The 16720-nt window shown below is 50.4% G+C and overlaps 2 long non-coding RNA genes across 2 annotated transcripts in view; both read left to right on the top strand.

The window, feature by feature from the left end:
- LOC136366293 (uncharacterized) overlaps positions 1–12574 on the top strand; it is a 38236-nt gene extending 25662 nt beyond the window's left edge. Inside the window, exons 2-3 of the long non-coding RNA XR_010744504.1 lie at positions 10130–10351; positions 10882–12574. This is a non-coding gene — a long non-coding RNA (uncharacterized lncRNA). The remainder of the gene's footprint in view (positions 1–10129; positions 10352–10881) is intronic.
- LOC136366291 (uncharacterized) lies at positions 3520–3971 on the top strand. The gene is made up of 3 exons (XR_010744503.1): positions 3520–3572; positions 3719–3737; positions 3901–3971. It is a non-coding gene; the product is annotated as an uncharacterized lncRNA (long non-coding RNA).
- Positions 12575–16720: the final 4146 nt, after the last annotated feature.

The following is a 16720-nucleotide window of genomic DNA, read 5'->3' as shown; positions in this document are numbered from 1 at the left end:
AGTGGGTGCAGTGAAAGTGCTGTGGTTTAAATGACTTTATGACCTTGCCGCATCAGAAAATGCTCTTTAATAAGAAAACCCAGCCAATACTCGGCCCTTTCTGTGTTTTGCCTCCTCTCCCATTCCACAAGGGCACAGCTGCCCACGGTAGCCCACACTTCCCTGGCTGCTGCCCAGCTGTTTTCCAGGCACCAACGGCTTTGGAGGCCCAGATGAGTATTGGAGCCTTTCCAGCAGATGGTTATCCTTCCTCTGCTGCCCAAGGGTGAGGCTGCTGCAGAGCCCAGTGCCAGCCCAGGCTCTCTGTCCCTTACCTGAGGGCCCCCAGGTCACCCTGGTGATTACCTTTCAAAGAAGTGAAATACCTTTCAAATAGGTGGCTTAATCATTCTCTGCTTGCAATTAAAATTTTGAGCTGTTCACGTGTAAATGTGCGCAAGGAGAATCTAACTTCACCAAAGCTCCAGTTTGCTCAGGCCTTGCCGTGCGTTTCTGCCAGTGGTTACACCCAGCAGTCCGAGGTCTGCTCGAGATGGGAACAGATTGCCCAGGGAGGCTGTGGAGTGTCCTCCTGGAGCTGTCCCAGAGGTGTCTGGGTGCAATCCAAAGTGTCTCTCCGTGGTAGTGAGGGTCTGGCTGGGCTGTGATAACCCAAATGCTGTCTGGTGGCCACATCTCAGCGCTGGGGACAGTCACCTGCTGTCACTGCTCACCTGGGGCCAGGGCAGGGAAAGTCCTGGGAGGTTTTGCTGCGTGGAGCAGCCCTGTTTGCCCAAAGGCTCTGACTCTGAGTCAGTCAATTGAAACAACACTATGAAACCTAAAAAAAAAATCAATGTTTGCTCAACAAGACTCTGTACAAAACATTTGTGACTTGAGTTAATTTTATTCCCATTCTCTAATATTTTATTGATCAAATTCTATATTAACTTCCCCGACTTTCTGCTGAGATTGATGTCAGGTTAAGTAACCTGTAGTTACAAGTCCTGCTTGCCCTGGTCGAGTGTGGATATAATCTACAACATTTCCAAAGTTCCACGATTTTCCTGCTCGGGTAACTTTTCTCCATTCCTATGGACAGATTAGGGATCTCTCCTGGCAATTCTCTTACAGTGTAGGAGCACGAGGCACCCAGAGGCTGTTCGATTTTAGATTGCTTAATGCTCCCTGTGCCTAGAAACCCTCAGATGGGTTCATGGTCTTCATCTGATTTGAGTGCACTGGCTGAGTTTCCTAACAAAATGTTTATTGACCACTTCTGCCTTGTCTGCTTCTTTATTAATAATATAATCATATCCACCCAACAATGAACCAGTTCTTGGAATCTCTTTTGGTCCTAATATACTGAATACACTCCTTGCTGTCCAAAGTCTGGGCAGCTGAGACTGTGACTTCTGCCGCCTCAAACATCTACATCTCTATTAATTCCTGTTTCTTTTCCCTCCTTGTGACATAAGGAGGGCTAACAAAAGATACACCTTGTAACAAAAATTGGTCTGGATCTGTCATTGGAACAGGCAGTTTGGAGGTGCTGACACTCCGTGGATGCACATATCCATGGAGGTGTTTTCCTGCTCATCTCCAGGGGCTGCTCACAGCCAAGCCAAGAGCCTCCTCCTCTCCCTGAGGTGTTCAGTAGGGACTGAGCGTCTCTGAAGGCCTTATGGAAAGGGCAGTAGTCAACACCTGCTTTTGCCTTAAGCCAGCTGTTGTAAGACTGAAGTTTATTCCTGAAAATAGAGATTCCTTGTAGTTGAGGCCAAGCTGGGGCAGACTGCTGGGGAACAGAGACCATTCACTGCCTTCTGCTCCACGTTTAAGCCAAACCCCTACGATCTTGTGTTCACTGCTCCTGCAGTCAGTGCAGATGTCCAGAACAAACAATTATATGACCACTTGCCAAAAAATTGCCTTGCAGCAACTTTAAACTACTCAGCTGTCAGTAGATTTCGAGGGTCTGTTGCTTCTGTAACTCAGCTGGGCTGTGTGGCACATGAAACAGGGACTTGGGCAAGAACTCTCCCTTGGGTTGTGTTTTTAATAGATCACCAAATGGCAATCTCCCTTGGGATGATTTTGTCCCCACTACAATAAAATGCCCACCTTTATGTTGATGGCTGCTGCTGAGATGTCCACAACCGTTTGATGTTCCTACCATTCCCAAACACCAAGTGTGCAGAGATTCCTATGGCACCTGACAGCACACAGATTGTTTTGTATTGCATGAGTGCAAGCTTAACTTTTAATCTTGAGAAACCCATACAGGGATATGAATGGGAACTGCCTCTCGGGATCCCCACGGAGCTCAGGCCTTCACTCCCTACAGCAGCACCCTCCTCCTTGGGCTTTCAGATGCCCCGAGCACAGTTTGGATGGATGGATGCTTTGGATGTCCCAGGCCCAGAGGCTGGGCACAGCAGCCCCGTGTCTGCACACAGAGGTCACAGGTGTGCCCAGGTGTGGGACAGCAGTGCCCAGGGAGCTGCAGGGCAGCACTCGGCCTCCCCACGAGGGTCACCAGCAACGAGGCTGCCGAGGGAAATGCTGCACATCTGGCAGCCTGCTCTGGAGCACAGCGGAGTTGTCTGGTGTAAAACAAAGCCAAATGCTCGTAAACTTACAAGACCACATTGATAAAACACCGATATCCAGATTTATTAATGTGTTCTTTGCTCCTCTCCAGCCTGGGTGCTCCTGACGGGTCAATGGGGTGTCAGCGGGGCCGGGGCTGCTCCAGGGCACCACAGCAGTGGTGACATGGTGACAGCAGAGCTCATGGCACAGACCATGGCACTGGGGGAGCAGCTGATCTTCTGCACTGCACCTGCTCAGTCACTCTGCCACTTACTGTGCTGGGGTATCTCTGTGGAAAACGGGTGGGAAAACATCTCCCCTGAGTGCCAGCAACCTCCCAACTGATGAGACGGAAACGGTGATGAAAGTGTTCTCTGCACTGGCTTCATTTCAGCCTCTGAGCTGTGAACACCCTCCTGTGATACATAATGAATGAGTTTCCTTCCCCAGTGCAGGAGAAGCTGCAGGCATCCCAGAGCAGGAAACCAACCCCAGGTGTGTCTTAAAGCACTGTCCAGGTGTGGGCCCCTGTGGGCTCTGTGCTGCCCTGCCCTCCGGCATCAGGCTCTGCACAAGTGGCTTCTGTGTTCCTGGCCTTGGTTTGGCATGTGCAGTGGGAAAAACCCACCCCTTCAGCCCTCAGCATGGGGAAAAGAGAGAAAAGGGCTATTTGAGATGGAGGCTAAAGCACAGGGCCTTTCCCACATGTGGGTCCTTTGCCCACTCCTCAGGGGTGTCTCTCAGAAGTTACTCTGAAAACCCTAAGGCCTGGAATGGGGCCATGAGACACTTGGGAAAGGAGGAGTTGTGCCAAGTGTCTGTCCAAGATAACTGACCTGACTGCACAAACCTGGGAGTGTGCCCACAGGAGGGGTCTGTACCCACAGGAGGGTCTGTGCCCACAGGAGATCTGTACCCACAGGAGGGGTCTGTACCCACAGGAGGGGTCTGTGCCCACAGGAGATCTGTGCCCACAGGAGATCTGTGCCCACAGGAGGGTCTGTGCCCACAGGAGGGTCCATGCCCACAGGAGGGGTCTGTGCCCACAGGAGGGGTCTGTGCCCACAGGAGGGGTCTGTGCCCACAGGAGATCTGTGCCCACAGGAGGGGTCTGTGCCCACAGGAGGGTCCATGCCCACAGGAGGGTCTGTGCCCACAGGAGGGTCTGTACCCACAGGAGGGTCTGTGCCCACAGGAGATCTGTACCCACAGGAGGGGTCTGTACCCACAGGAGGGGTCTGTGCCCACAGGAGGGTCTGTACCCACAGGATGGTCTGTGCCCACAGGAGGGTCTGTACCCACAGGAGGGGTCTGTGCCCACAGGAGATCTGTACCCACAGGAGGGGTCTGTACCCACAGGAGATCTGTACCCACAGGAGGGTCTGTGCCCACAGGAGGGTCTGTGCCCACAGGAGGGTCTGTGCCCACAGGAGATCTGTGCCCACAGGAGGGGTCTGTGCCCACAGGAGGGTCTGTGCCCACAGGAGGGTCTGTGCCCACAGGAGATCTGTGCCCACAGGAGATCTGTACCCACAGGAGGGTCTGTGCCCACAGGAGGGTCTGTGCCCACAGGAGATCTGTGCCCACAGGAGATCTGTACCCACAGGAGGGTCTGTGCCCACAGGAGATCTGTGCCCACAGGAGGGTCTGTGCCCACAGGAGATCTGTACCCACAGGAGGGTCTGTGCCCACAGGAGGGTCTGTGCCCACAGGAGGGGTCTGTGCCCACAGGAGATCTGTGCCCACAGGAGGGTCCATGCCAGGCACTCAGCTCCAGGCTGGGGGCAGGTCCCACGCAGGGCACTGTGTGTGTGTTCAGGTGGCACATGGGGACAGCTCTGCTCAGGGCAGGAGCCCTGATGCTGCTTGGACAAACCTGCACCTTTGTGGGCTGGTGCTCTTCTGTGTCCCAGAGCAGCCCTGCATCCCCTCACACACAGGCCCTGCTTTGTTCAAGTGTTCGTCCTCGGCCTGAATTATTTATTTATTCATTTCTCCCCCTTCATTTTTCCTTCTGTCTTTCCCCTGCTGGTGCCAGATGAATTCCTGTTTCTCCAGCAGCTCAGCAGGGCAGGGATTAATGTGGCTGGAGCAGGGCTGCAGCCGTGCCGGGCAGTGGAGTGACCTCCTCCTGGAAAAAAAAAGGCAAAGGGAAAGGAAAGTATCCAGGAATTAGAAACAGGGGGAAAAATTCTGGGTGCTCCTTGTTCTTTTTCACTACAGACCTGTTTCCAGCACCTTCGACCCCCTCAGAGAGGAAAATACAATGGAAATCTTCAGCAGAAGATAAAATGGAGAACGCAAATATCAAGTGGTATTGAAGGAAACTGGAAGCTCTGAACCCAAACCCATGTAAACTTTGAGAGCTTGGCCGAGGCTGTCAGTGCTGAGGCTGTTCTCACAGCTCTGGTTGTTCAAGGCCCAGGATGCAGGAGGAAGTGTCTCCTTTGCTGTTGTCCTTCTGCTAATGGCATGATGAATTCTGATTACACTGCAGCTGCATGCCGGCGCTGTGGAAGGCCACGATAACTATTTGGGACATCAGTTTTCCTTCTGCCAACTTTCAGGAGCATTTTATAGGATTAATATTCAATAAAACCCCCTTAACATTAAAAAAATGCTTAGTCCCCCAATTGTTATTAAATTCTTTTCCTGTGCCATAATGCGGCTGCTTTGATGTAAAGTCCTGCAGTTTCTGGAAGGAGCCGGCGTGATTACGCTAATGTGCAGTGCTCTTTCTGCTATTCCTATAGGGAAAATAAACCCCACATTAGTTCCATATTAGTACCTGACTTGGAGAAGTTAAAAAGTGCCAGAAAAAGGTTAACCAGAGTCAAGTACACATAAGAGAGCTGTGATTATTAGTGTTAGGGGAGCCATTTGAAAAAAACATTTCTGCTTTTACAGAAGAATTTATTGGTGTCTTTGCTTCTGGCTGCTTTATGCATTTTAATAAAGCAGTAGCAGCAATACCAGGGGGGAGCTGGTTGTGCCCAGTCCAAAGAAGGGCTCTCTGTGTGTGATGTTGCCCCGTGTCCCCAGCCTGGGGCTGCCCTCGGTGCAGGGCCAGCCCAGGGATGAGCCTTGCAGGCAGCACTGCCCAGGAGCTCCCATTCCTGAAGGCTGCCGGCACACCGAGGGGCTCCCTCTGCAGAGCCAGGGAAACCGCGGCAGGGATTGCTTTGTGTGTTAAAACTGTGAAAAGTTACATCCAGCCTGCCAGCACCTTTGGCCGTTTCCCTGCCAAACGTCTGGGATTATTTGGAAAACATGCTCTGTGGAAAGCAGCCCCAGTCCGAGATCCACCCCTGCGGTGGGGTGAAATGCTGGGTCTGAAAGGCCTTTTTGGTGGGAGAAACACTAAAATGCTTTTTGTGTGTGGGGAGGGTTCGTGCTCCCCTGGGGTATCCACTGACCTGGAGTAACAGTTCTTTGCTGTCATTTACTTGTGGAAATGTTACATTTTTGAGTTCGTCACAAAGGCCTGTCGTTTATTCATGGAAAACTCTTACAGTGTTTAACCTTCACACCTACAATAATAATAACACAATTTGACCACCTCAAGGGGTGGGCAGGGCTGGCACAGGTGCCCAGAGCAGCTGTGGCTGCCCTGGATCCCTGGCAGTGTCCCAGGCCGGGTTGGACACTGGAACCTGGAGCTGGCAGAAGGTTCCCTGCCATGGCAGGGGTGGAAAGGATGATCTTTAATGTCCCTCCAACCCAAACTGGCTGGGATTCTCGGGTTCTATGATAACAAAAATTGGGGGTGCAGCCTGAGGGCCGTATTTTGCTCAATGATCTCCATCCCCCCTCCTAGCTGTTTACCTTTGTGGAACTGTTCGGTGTGCTTTAACCCTGGGCTCCTGCTCTGGGGATCCCGGTGTCTGCTCCGCAGCGCTGCCCTCTCGGCAGTGATAATTCCTCACAGGTTGTGGAACAGCCCCATTCATGCGCTCGGGCACAGAGGGAAGGTTCTGCTCCGTAAGCCCATCTGCACTCCCACATCTGGAAAGGCTCACGCCGTCTGTCGTGTTAGTGCACTGGGACAAGAGTTCTGATGGAAACACTTAATTCTCAAAGCGCTGCTGGATAACGATAAATCCTTTGTGAAGCGTGGATTTGCATTTAAGATCCTTTCCTGCCCCCATTGTCTGTGGGACATTTTACTCAGCTTCATTTCCACTGTCCCGAGTCTACACTCCTAATCCCTCTCCTGCTGCTTCAGCTGGAGCTGATACCCCTCCGTTTCTCCTTCATTTCCGTGGGTTTCGGAGCCGCGGCTCCGTCTCAGCCCTTTCCCCTTCCCCTCGCCGCTTGTGTCCCGTTCTCAGGGCCTGGGCTGTCCCGTGTGGCAGTCCCGGTGCCCTCCCGGGCTGTCCCCGCTCCCAGGGCGCTGCCGGAGGAGCCGCTGGCCCCGGAGGGACAGAAAGGGCACACTGCTCCCCGCGAACGGTGCGCGGTGTCCCCGCTCCCGGGAGCATCCTCCGGCCCCGGGACGTGGGGCGATGCGGCTGCCGGAGGGAAGGGGAGAGCCGCTCTTCTCCCTGCGGAGGGCACGGCAGCAGCGCACAACAGCCTTGGGGAGTGTGCAACACGTCTGCAAATTACAGACTTGGGATTCATTTAGGAGACACCCAAGCCGCCGTGCTTATTCCTTCCTTTATTTTCCCTTCCTCAGCACGGACCGGAGAGAAACTGGCGGGACAAACCAGCCCCTCTTCACAAAACGCAGCCTGAAATCAAAGAGGGAAATAAACTGCTGGGGCCTTAATGATGGGCTGGAGGCAGCATTTTATTTCATACTTTGTCCCTGCAATTTCCCCCTTTGTTTTACAGGGTGTGACTTTACCAAAAATAGTCAAAGGAAGAAAATAAAATTGAAAACTTCTTGGAGCAAGCCAAGTTTTCCATGCTGAAAATCAATTATTGCCCAATACTTTCAAGGCGAGACCCCCATGCTCTGGCACTAGGCCAGTTCACCCACCTTCACCTGCTTTGTACTTTATTCACCAGAGTCAAAGATCCTGACAATAAAAACTCAGGAGAGTTTTGAGTTTCAAGGCATTGCTGGTTCTTGTGGCCAGACTGTCAGTGGGGGAAAGCCACTTCTTCCCTTGCTCCATGTGTTGTTCAGCGCGACCAACAACAAATACAATCATTCCACGAAATAAAACGATTGCCTTTGGAAGGAACTGCAAGGTGGCAGAATCAGACAGTGGCCATTTTAAAGGTTACTTTACTCTGCCGGAGCTGCGAAAGATGGAAGTAATTTATTTCCTCTCGGTAATGTTCCTTTCTGGCCGAGCAATTTATCAGAAATGTTAATCCAAGAAGCCTAAGTGTGCATGTGGTGGGAGGAGGGAGGGGAGCAGAGGAAGGAGAGGGAGAAGGCATTTAAAATTAGCTTCGAAATACTGTACATCTCATTAAAAATGTAATCATGCATAAAATGAGATCAATGAAAATTTATCTAAAAGTGCAAGGAAAAGGCGTTTTCTGGTGTGATACTGGGTATAATAGTCTGGATTTTAATTTAGTCAGTTTGCAACAAAAAATCCCTCCAGGCTAAATAAACCAGTTTCCCTCCCAGTTATTGTCTGGACAGCTAATTTTCTGCACCTTTCCTTCTAATACTCAACCTTATCTCTTGCTGGATAGAGGTTTCAATATACTGCAGAGTTTGTTTTCTTTACATTTTCTATTACTGCAATTTAATTTGCATGATAAATGATGAGAGGTAGAAAGATGATAAAAAGAAGCAGAACATTTCTTTATTAATTTTGTTGAAATTAGTGTAACTTTTCCCTGACTGTGCTTTTTACCCAGAACGCCTATGTAGAAATTATTTTAAGTCTCTGTATTGCAGTTAGAAAACATTTAATACTTGACAAGAAGCTCCTGCCTCCCCTTCCAGGGTGCCCATTCTTACTGACATTTTCTTCCTGCCCTGTGCTGTGTCTTATGATAGTTCTGGACCAGTTTGGTGACATCCCAAGGAGGCTCCAAAAGAGCTGGAGGGGGGCTTTGGACAAGGGCCTGGAGTGCCAGGACAAGGGGACTGGCTCCCCTCTGCCAGGGGTAAATGTGGAACCTGCTGCTGAAGAGGACATCTCCTTGCTGCTGGCTGCTCAGTGCAACGCTTGCTGTCGACTTGCAGCTTCCAGAGAGCCTGGGGAAGGGCTCCTTTCCTGCCAGGGGTCTGCTGCAGAAGGACCCACCTCTGGGCTGTCTCTTGGCTCAGCCCTTGGCCATCCTTGCAGGCTCTTGGTTCTCCTCTCATCACCCATGGGGGGCTCAGACAGTTTCCTCTGTCATGTGTGGCTCCATCAGGCTTGTCAGCCTCCTGCCCATCAGGAAACCTTCTGTAGTAATTCCTAGAGCTTCTCCCAGTTTCTTCTGTTGTGTGTCTTCCAAAGGCACCTTTATGCTAAGGCTTCTAATATTAAAAGTCCTCGTTTTCCAGTTAAAATGAACACCCTGGCCACTGCAGTGTGTTAATTGCTGTCCTCCATGTCGTGGGTGGATGTGATCCATCTGGAGGGATGCTTGTGTTACGATAGTCTCTCCCCCATCTTACACGGCCAGAACAAAACTGGCTCCACTTGGCTCCCTGAGCTTTGTGCTGATGACACCACCAGGCTGTGAGCTTCCTTCATTCCATTCCTCCACTCCAAGCTGGTGCAATTTGACTGATGTACTTTAATACACTGGCCTGCGGGCTGTGATGTGTCAAATAACCTTTTAAAATCCAAACAGATTATGTCCCATGTTTTCTTCCTGTCTGGAGCCTGTGTTACCTCTTTAAAAAATTCCAGCAGATTTGTCAAACAAGATTTGCCCTTTATAAGACTCTGCTGGCAACTTTTTGTATCAGCTCACGTTTCTCCAGATGTTTTGTGATCTCATCACTTATTAATGTCTCCATAATTCTGTCTTCTGCTGAAGTTACAGTTATTAGTGTTAATGTGGCCGTGAATGCCTTGTCTCTTGCTTCCTCACTGGACTGCACCCGATGACACGGATCTGCTCAGGATGGCTTCGAAGCTTAAGGGGAAGAATCTTTTTTGGTCTTAGATTTAAGGGATTTAGAAGTACCTCCATTTTCTTAATCTATTACTTTACTACTGGTATTTAATAATCTTGTCTAAAAGAAGTTGGGATATTTCCAGTAACCCATGCTATGAGGGTGCCACACCTTTCTGATGTGTCCTCATTTCATGGTCTCTCCTGCAAACGTCATTCCAGCTCCCAGAGTTAGACACATTGAATTCTTTTCTTCTTCCAGCCTGGCTGGACTTTGACTCCTCCTCTCCTCCTCACACAGCCATTGCCACAGGACTGTGGCTGCCCCAGGTGCTTCTTGAGGCAGATGAGACAGAAATGCCTCCACATCACCATCCCCACAGAAGCTGCCTGAAGACCTGCCCTCTTGTTGGCTGCCAGCTGCCCGTGCTGAGCAGGGCACTGGCCTTCCCTGGCTTTTTCATGGAGGAATGGAAGCAACAGTAACTCGGGTTTGCTGTTCCTGTGGTCTTGAAAATATTTCTTTTCCCAGGATTTCCAGCAGGCTGTTTGAGAGCACGAACAGTGTTTGTGCCTCCTCTCTGTGCAGTCAGTGTGCGCAGGCAAACACATCCCCTGGAGAACCCACAGGAAGGTGGCACAAGATTCCCAGTGATTTCCTTCCTTCAGAAGGAATAAAACTCCATGGGGGAGCATGAGAACTTTCCCCAAAGCTGTGCCTGCTTTGGGACCTCTGGAGTGGCTGAGAATGGAGGTAAGTCCCACGCTGCAAAAATTTATGGGAAAGTCATAAGCTCCATGAAGCGCGTGGAATTTGGATGGGATACAAGCCAGCCTCTCCATTACACGTCTACAGCTCCCTGCATATTTGTGCTTATCCTTATGAATAATGTAAGCTCCTGCTTTCAGATGGGAGAGGCTTTGGGAGGGAGGCAGGGAATGGATCTGAGTGCTGGCAGTGAACTGGGCATCCAGCAGTTTGTCACTGGATGGGGCAGTGCAGCCACACACACGGCAAATAAAGTTTCTTGGTAAAGGAGCAAACATTCCTTTTCTTGCAGTTGCCACTTCCAGAACAATCTTTGATTTGTGTAACACAAGGGGCAGGGTTGGTGGGGAAGTTGACACAGTGGTGTCATTATGCAGCTTGAAACCAGTAGCTCTCATTTCAAAACACTCTTGTGAAAGAGGATTTTCTCATGGCCCTGACTCTTGAATCATTTGGTTGCTGCTGGATTCCTTTTTTAGAGTATTTTTATACAAATTTAGCATTTTGATTCCCAGAACAAGGAGAACCCTTCTTCCTCCTTTCCAGGGAAATAAATTCTTTACCTTTACCCCTTGAATTTCTCTACATGGGAAATCCAACAGGCAGAAGATGCTGGAAGCCTTTTCACCAGCTCTAACGGGTAAGATGTTTGCATTACGTGTGCCTGGATCAGAAGGGCCTTTTGTGTGGAGGCATTTGGATAACTGCTCTCTGTCACCTGAGAAAACTGTGCTGGAAGTTGCTCATCAGCCTGTTCTCCCTGGGTGCAGCGTGGCTGTGGGACGTTCATCAGCCATGCCAGGCCTCTGCAGAGCCACAGAATGGAATGAAGAGAATTGCTCAAACAATTAGGCCAAAAGCAGAGCACAGAGGGAGGGTTTAATCTTTCCCTTGCTCTATCAGAACAGTTTTAAGGGCTGCAGAAGAACATTTCCAGTGATTTTGCTCATGCTTGTGGGTAGCTGCTGCTGACACTTGGGCACTAGTTACCCTGAGCAGTCTCATTCCCTGCAGCTGGGAATGTGCTGGCCCCACTGCTGAATTTTGGCTAAAATTTTCATTTGGTGGCTCCCCAAAAAGCTGTGGTTCAGGGTAAGCTGGGAGATGCCAAGTTTTGTCCACTGAGAGCTCCACAGTTTACCTGCATAGAAATGTTTCTTCATCCCAGCCTTCTCTTCTTCCCATCACTGAGGAGAACTCCGCATTTGATCCAACAGCTCCACATCAGTGGTCCAGGGCCTGGCTTATCCCTCCAGGAACTTACGTCCATGTGGAAAAGAATATTTTTCTCTCCAGGCTCCCAAACCTGCCCGTTTCTCCTGCTGGAGCAATCCTGTGGCCTGGAAAGAGAAGGGAAGGAGAAGGTTGGCTTCTAGTTCTGATTCATCACTTTTATTGAACTTAAATTCTTTTGTTTTAATGCACACTTGATTGAGCCAGCATTTATCCAAACGGTTATGGTTTGTAGGAAAAAGAGACAGTTGAAGAAAGAACAAATGAATCTAATGTAAATCAAATACTTAATGCTTTTATAGAAACTACAAAGCCTTAAATGTGTATTCCTAATGGTAATTTTACAAAACTCCACCAGGCATCTTCAAATGGAGGTGTGACAGTGATTGTTTCAGGCTGGAGATGGCTTTCCTTTCACATGCTAATCATCTGCTCATGGTGATATTTCCCAGCATCGTTGGAGTCAGCGAATTGAATAATTTATGGAATGAGTTTTGTTGTAAATTTATTGTGTCACAAGCAGGTTGTAATTTCACTAACAGTACACTTAAGTTATTAAGTAAAAAAAAAAATAATGTGGTTGATAGGACGGCGCATTTGGAGGTTCTCTTGCTCCCTCCCCAACCAGTTCTCATCTTATATATTTTCAAACAGAGTATTTACCTAATTTTTATTCAGAATCCGATCTGAGAAAGAGAGCGAGAGAGGACATTACCATAAGTGGGTTTGCATTTGCACACCATTGTTGAATGTGGCAGTGGTAAACAAATTAGGGCAGGTTTTATACAGACAGCAATAGCATTGAGATGGCAGCGCTCGGCGGCGGCGCCGCCTTTGTTCCCTGTTTGCTCCTGAGCCCCCGGCCTCGGGCACAAGTGACGAGTGCTGAAGTTACAGCCGAGGGCAGCCCCGGCTGTCCCCAGCTCTGACTTTGGGATGTCTGGAGCCCGTGCAGGAATGTTTCTGGCTGCATGGCACAGCCGGGAGGAGCCGAGGGCCTTGGGCAGGCTCTGGTGCCCCCAGGGGAGGCCTGACTGCTGCAGCCTGGGCAGAACTGCTCTATAACCTCAGAACGGCTCTCTCAGCACTTTAAAGCACTGTAGAACCTGTACCCAGTCGCTATCCTCGGCCCCAGGAATGTTGGTAAAGGCTGCCTTTGGCAGGTGTCACAGACACGCAGGTTCTGCCCCAGTGTGGCACCTCAGGGCCTGCCTGTCCTCCTCCTCTCTCTGTCCTCCTCCTCTCTCCGTCCTCTGCCGTGCCCTGGAGGCCCTGCAATGAGCAGACTGTGTCCTGGAGGCCCTGCAATGAGCAGACTGTGCCCTGGAGGCCCTGGAATGAGCAGATTGTGCCCCTGGAATGAGCAGATTGTGCCCCTGGAATGAGCTGGCCGTGCCCTGGAGGTCCTGGAATGAGCTGGCTGTGTCCTGGAGGCCCTGGAATGAGCAGACTGTGCCCCTGGAATGAGCTGGCCGTGCCCTGGAGGCCCTGCAATGAGCAGACTGTGCCTTTGCCTTTCCCACTCCAGCTGCAGCCACGGGAGGGGACAGCCTGGCTGTGGCCAGGGACCCCTCGTGCATCCCACAGAAGGACTTGGCCAGCTGGGAGCCTCACGGGGCTGCAGCTTGTTGGGATGTGTAAATAGCAGGGAAGGCTGAAGTGTTGCCATTGTTTATTTAATTGTTTCAATATGCCACTGTCAATACGTGTAATTACACAATATAAACACAGTTAATTGCTTAAATGAACTAAATATTTTTGCATCCTAGTCTAAAATTGCAATCAAAAGTTCTCAGTGGGTGGCAGATTTAGAAAACAATTTTTCTCCTGTATGGGCTTTAGTTTCAGTAGAATTCCCATCTCTGGCTACTTTTCCTGCTCCTGTAAACTGCACTTGGGAAGCATTTCTCCGTTTCATTCCTCAGCTGAAATTCCTCCTAGTAGCTCTGTATTGTAATTATGGTGGCACGTGTTAAATTTTTAATTTGATTTTCATTTGTCTATTCAATTGATATAATTGATGTGCATCTTTTCTCCCTCAGGATACAGGTTAATAACCTACTAACCTTGGAATGAAGGAATGATAAAAGGATCCCACACCAGGGTTTAAGGGACCAGTTATAATATATGTTTTCAGCTGCAGACTTATATTTTGTCCTTTTTAGCCTCCAGCATTTTGTACTTGCAAAGCCTTGACAGGCCTTAAAACCTCTGATTATTTTAATTTTAAGGGAAAGAACTATTTACACTGGACCTGCAAGGAGGATAGTTATATGCCCTGTTGCGAATATCTTACAAAACAAAGGAGAAAAGTTCTACACACATAGTCAGCTTCTGTTTATTCTCCCAGCAGGTGCTTCTTGGTTGGTTTTGCACTTGTCCAAGCTGCAGCGGCTACTTGCCAAACAAGAAATGCACAGCTACAGAAGGTGATGAAAGAGGCAAGAGAAATGTTTAGATAAGATCAAGGCATTTGTGCCCCGCGGAGGATCGCAGGTAACGCTGGAGCAGGACAAAGTGGGAAAAGAACACTTGGCAGGTTTATTCTTGGTCCCTGTTGTGGGTTCTTCCTGTGGTCCTGTACTCACTGACCACCCCACAGCCAACAGCCCAAAGGCAGCCCGGCGGGACTGCGGGCGCCCCAGGCGGGACATCGCTTCCCCTGCTGTCCCTGCGGTCCCTGCTGTCCCTGCTGTCCCTGCCGTCCCTGCTGTCCCGGGACCCGCGGGCACCCCTGGCACTCCAGGCAGGACATCGCTTCCCCTGCTGTCCCTGCCGTCCCTGCTGTCCCTGCTGTCCCTGCTGTCCCTGCCTTCCCCTGCTGTCCCTGCTGTCCCTGCTGTCCCTGCCGTCCCTGCTGGTCCCTGCCGTCCCTGCCTTCCCCTGCTGTCCCTGCTGTCCCTGCTGTCCCTGCCGTCCCTGCTGTCCCGGGACCCGCGGGCACCCCTGGCACTCCAGGCAGGACATCCCTTCCCCTGCCGTCCCTGCGGTCCCTGCTGTCCCTGCCTTCCCCTGCCGTCCCTGCTGTCCCGGGACCTGCGGGCATCCCAGGCGGGACATCGCTTCCCCTGCTGTCCCTGCGGTCCCTGCCGTCCCTGCCTTCCCCTGCTGTCCCCTGCTGTCCCTGTCGCTCGGCGCGGCCCCGCGCGGTGGCTGCACTTCTGCCGGGACACCCCAGCAAGTGTCGGCGGAGCCGGCGCTGCAGCCCATGCCGAGCAGGAAGGTTATTCTAGCGGAGAGAAACACTTTCTTCTGGTTGCAGGGCTGGAAATGGAGCGATTAAACGAGGCAGCAGTAAGTGCAGAATTAGCACACGGCTGACTCCACGCTGGGCTGGATGAGGCTGGAGCTCTCGGAGGAATAGCAGCGCTGGGAGGAGGGGGAAGGGAACGGGCCCCGGCTGTTTTCTCACCTTCCCTCTTTGCCGAGGGACAATGTGTCCTGAAGTGCTTTGGAGCCAAACGTTTCAGCACAGCGAGAAAGTCGAGGTGTCGGGAGGAGTAACGTAAATGCTCCCAAATACATTAACTAAACATCCCAAGGCGTCCAAATCTCATGCTTCAGGAAGTAACCAAGCTATCGAGTGCTAGGAGCTGGCAGAAATGTGCCTCGGTAAGTTCCCCAGCACTGGTGTGAGGGCCTGATGCTGACAGTGCTGCAGGGAGCCTCGGGAATGCTGCCAGCCAAGGAGCTCAGCCTCCTGCAGCCAGACGGGACCTGCCCTTGGTGGTGCTCCTGCTGAACCACCTGGGAACACCAGGTAAACCCTCCCGAGAGAAATATTGAACTAACCAGCTTGTCGTGGCTTTTCTCATGCTGCCCTCCCAGTACCTTCTGCATCCAGGGGTAAAGAGGGTCTGGGAAGAGCAGACATTCATGGCTGTGATGGGTAATGAGCACTGGGGACTTTCTAAAATGCTTCGGCTGGATTTAGAAATGAAAACTATTGAAGCTGTAACCCTCTCTTTAGAGAGCTGATTGATAACAAACAGCTTTTCTGGAGCTGGTAGGAAAGGTGCAGAATGGCAACATCCCGTGTTTGTTGGCCAATGTAGTGGTGAGCTGCTTAAGACCTGAAAATGAGGATTGATCAGATATAACCTGAACATTTCTTCAATTACTCCCAGCAATGAAAAAACCTCTGCGTGCTGGAAATAGTGATGACAGAAAGAAACTTGTGCAAACTTCTCAGGCTCCATCACAGCTCCCACTCTGTGTTCATATCAACAAAGACCAAATAGTTATTAGCATTTGAAACTATTATACTAAACAGGAATATGTGCAGTCTTTACAGAAGGCAGCAGAATGAGCTCTAATGCCTTCATAAATACCTTCAGTGGCCTGTTACTATGGGGAGTAAAATTGAGTTTTCTGTGGGAATGTCAAATCACAATATCTGGATGTGTGTGTAGAAAGCCTCCATTTAAAGACATATGATAGAAAGACAGGTTCCTTAAAAATCCCAGTGTGGTGCAGTGCTGGGCAGTGTGCACAGCGAGATGGAAGCTGCAGAGCTGAGCTGGGTGGCTCACAAGCCACAGAGAGGCTCAGCAGCATAAACAGTGTAAGATGGATGAGCTGCGTTGTTGGGGACGCCACTGCAGCTCCCAAATTGAATCAGAGACTTGGGATTTCAAACTGATGGGACTTTGTGCTGAGGGAAGGCAGAGTCTGTTTTGTTCTGCTGGTTCATCCTCATCCCTGGCTCTAATCTGCATCTTCTAGGGGAAAACCCAAGAACCTCAGAGGGCACTGGGGCCTCACAGTCCCGCCCCAAAACGTGTCTCTTACTTTGCTCCAGTAGCAAAAGACTGACAGAAACCCTGGGGTACAAGGTCTAATATACTTCTAAACTTATTAATTTGGAAATCTTGTTGATTTAACCTGGCAGTGATGGTGTCTTCAGTGACTTCCTTCGGGATACTCCAACAGGATGTGCTACAGAAACATGTTTTGTTTTGACCCTGTTGATCTGGGATATTGTTGAGTCTATAAATACAGGAGGTTTTGCCTCCAGTATACATTTCCTTCTGCTTGTTAACATCGATTTTCATTGCCAGCTGTGTTGCCGATTCTCCTCTTTCCTCACCATCCTCTCCTGTGCTAATTAACTGTTACCTT

This window comes from Sylvia atricapilla, chromosome 12 (genome assembly GCF_009819655.1).
Source record: "Sylvia atricapilla isolate bSylAtr1 chromosome 12, bSylAtr1.pri, whole genome shotgun sequence".
In the NCBI taxonomy this organism is placed as follows: Eukaryota; Metazoa; Chordata; class Aves; order Passeriformes; family Sylviidae; genus Sylvia; species Sylvia atricapilla.
Note: the sequence above shows the minus strand (reverse complement) of the source record. Positions and strands in the feature narration are given on the sequence as shown.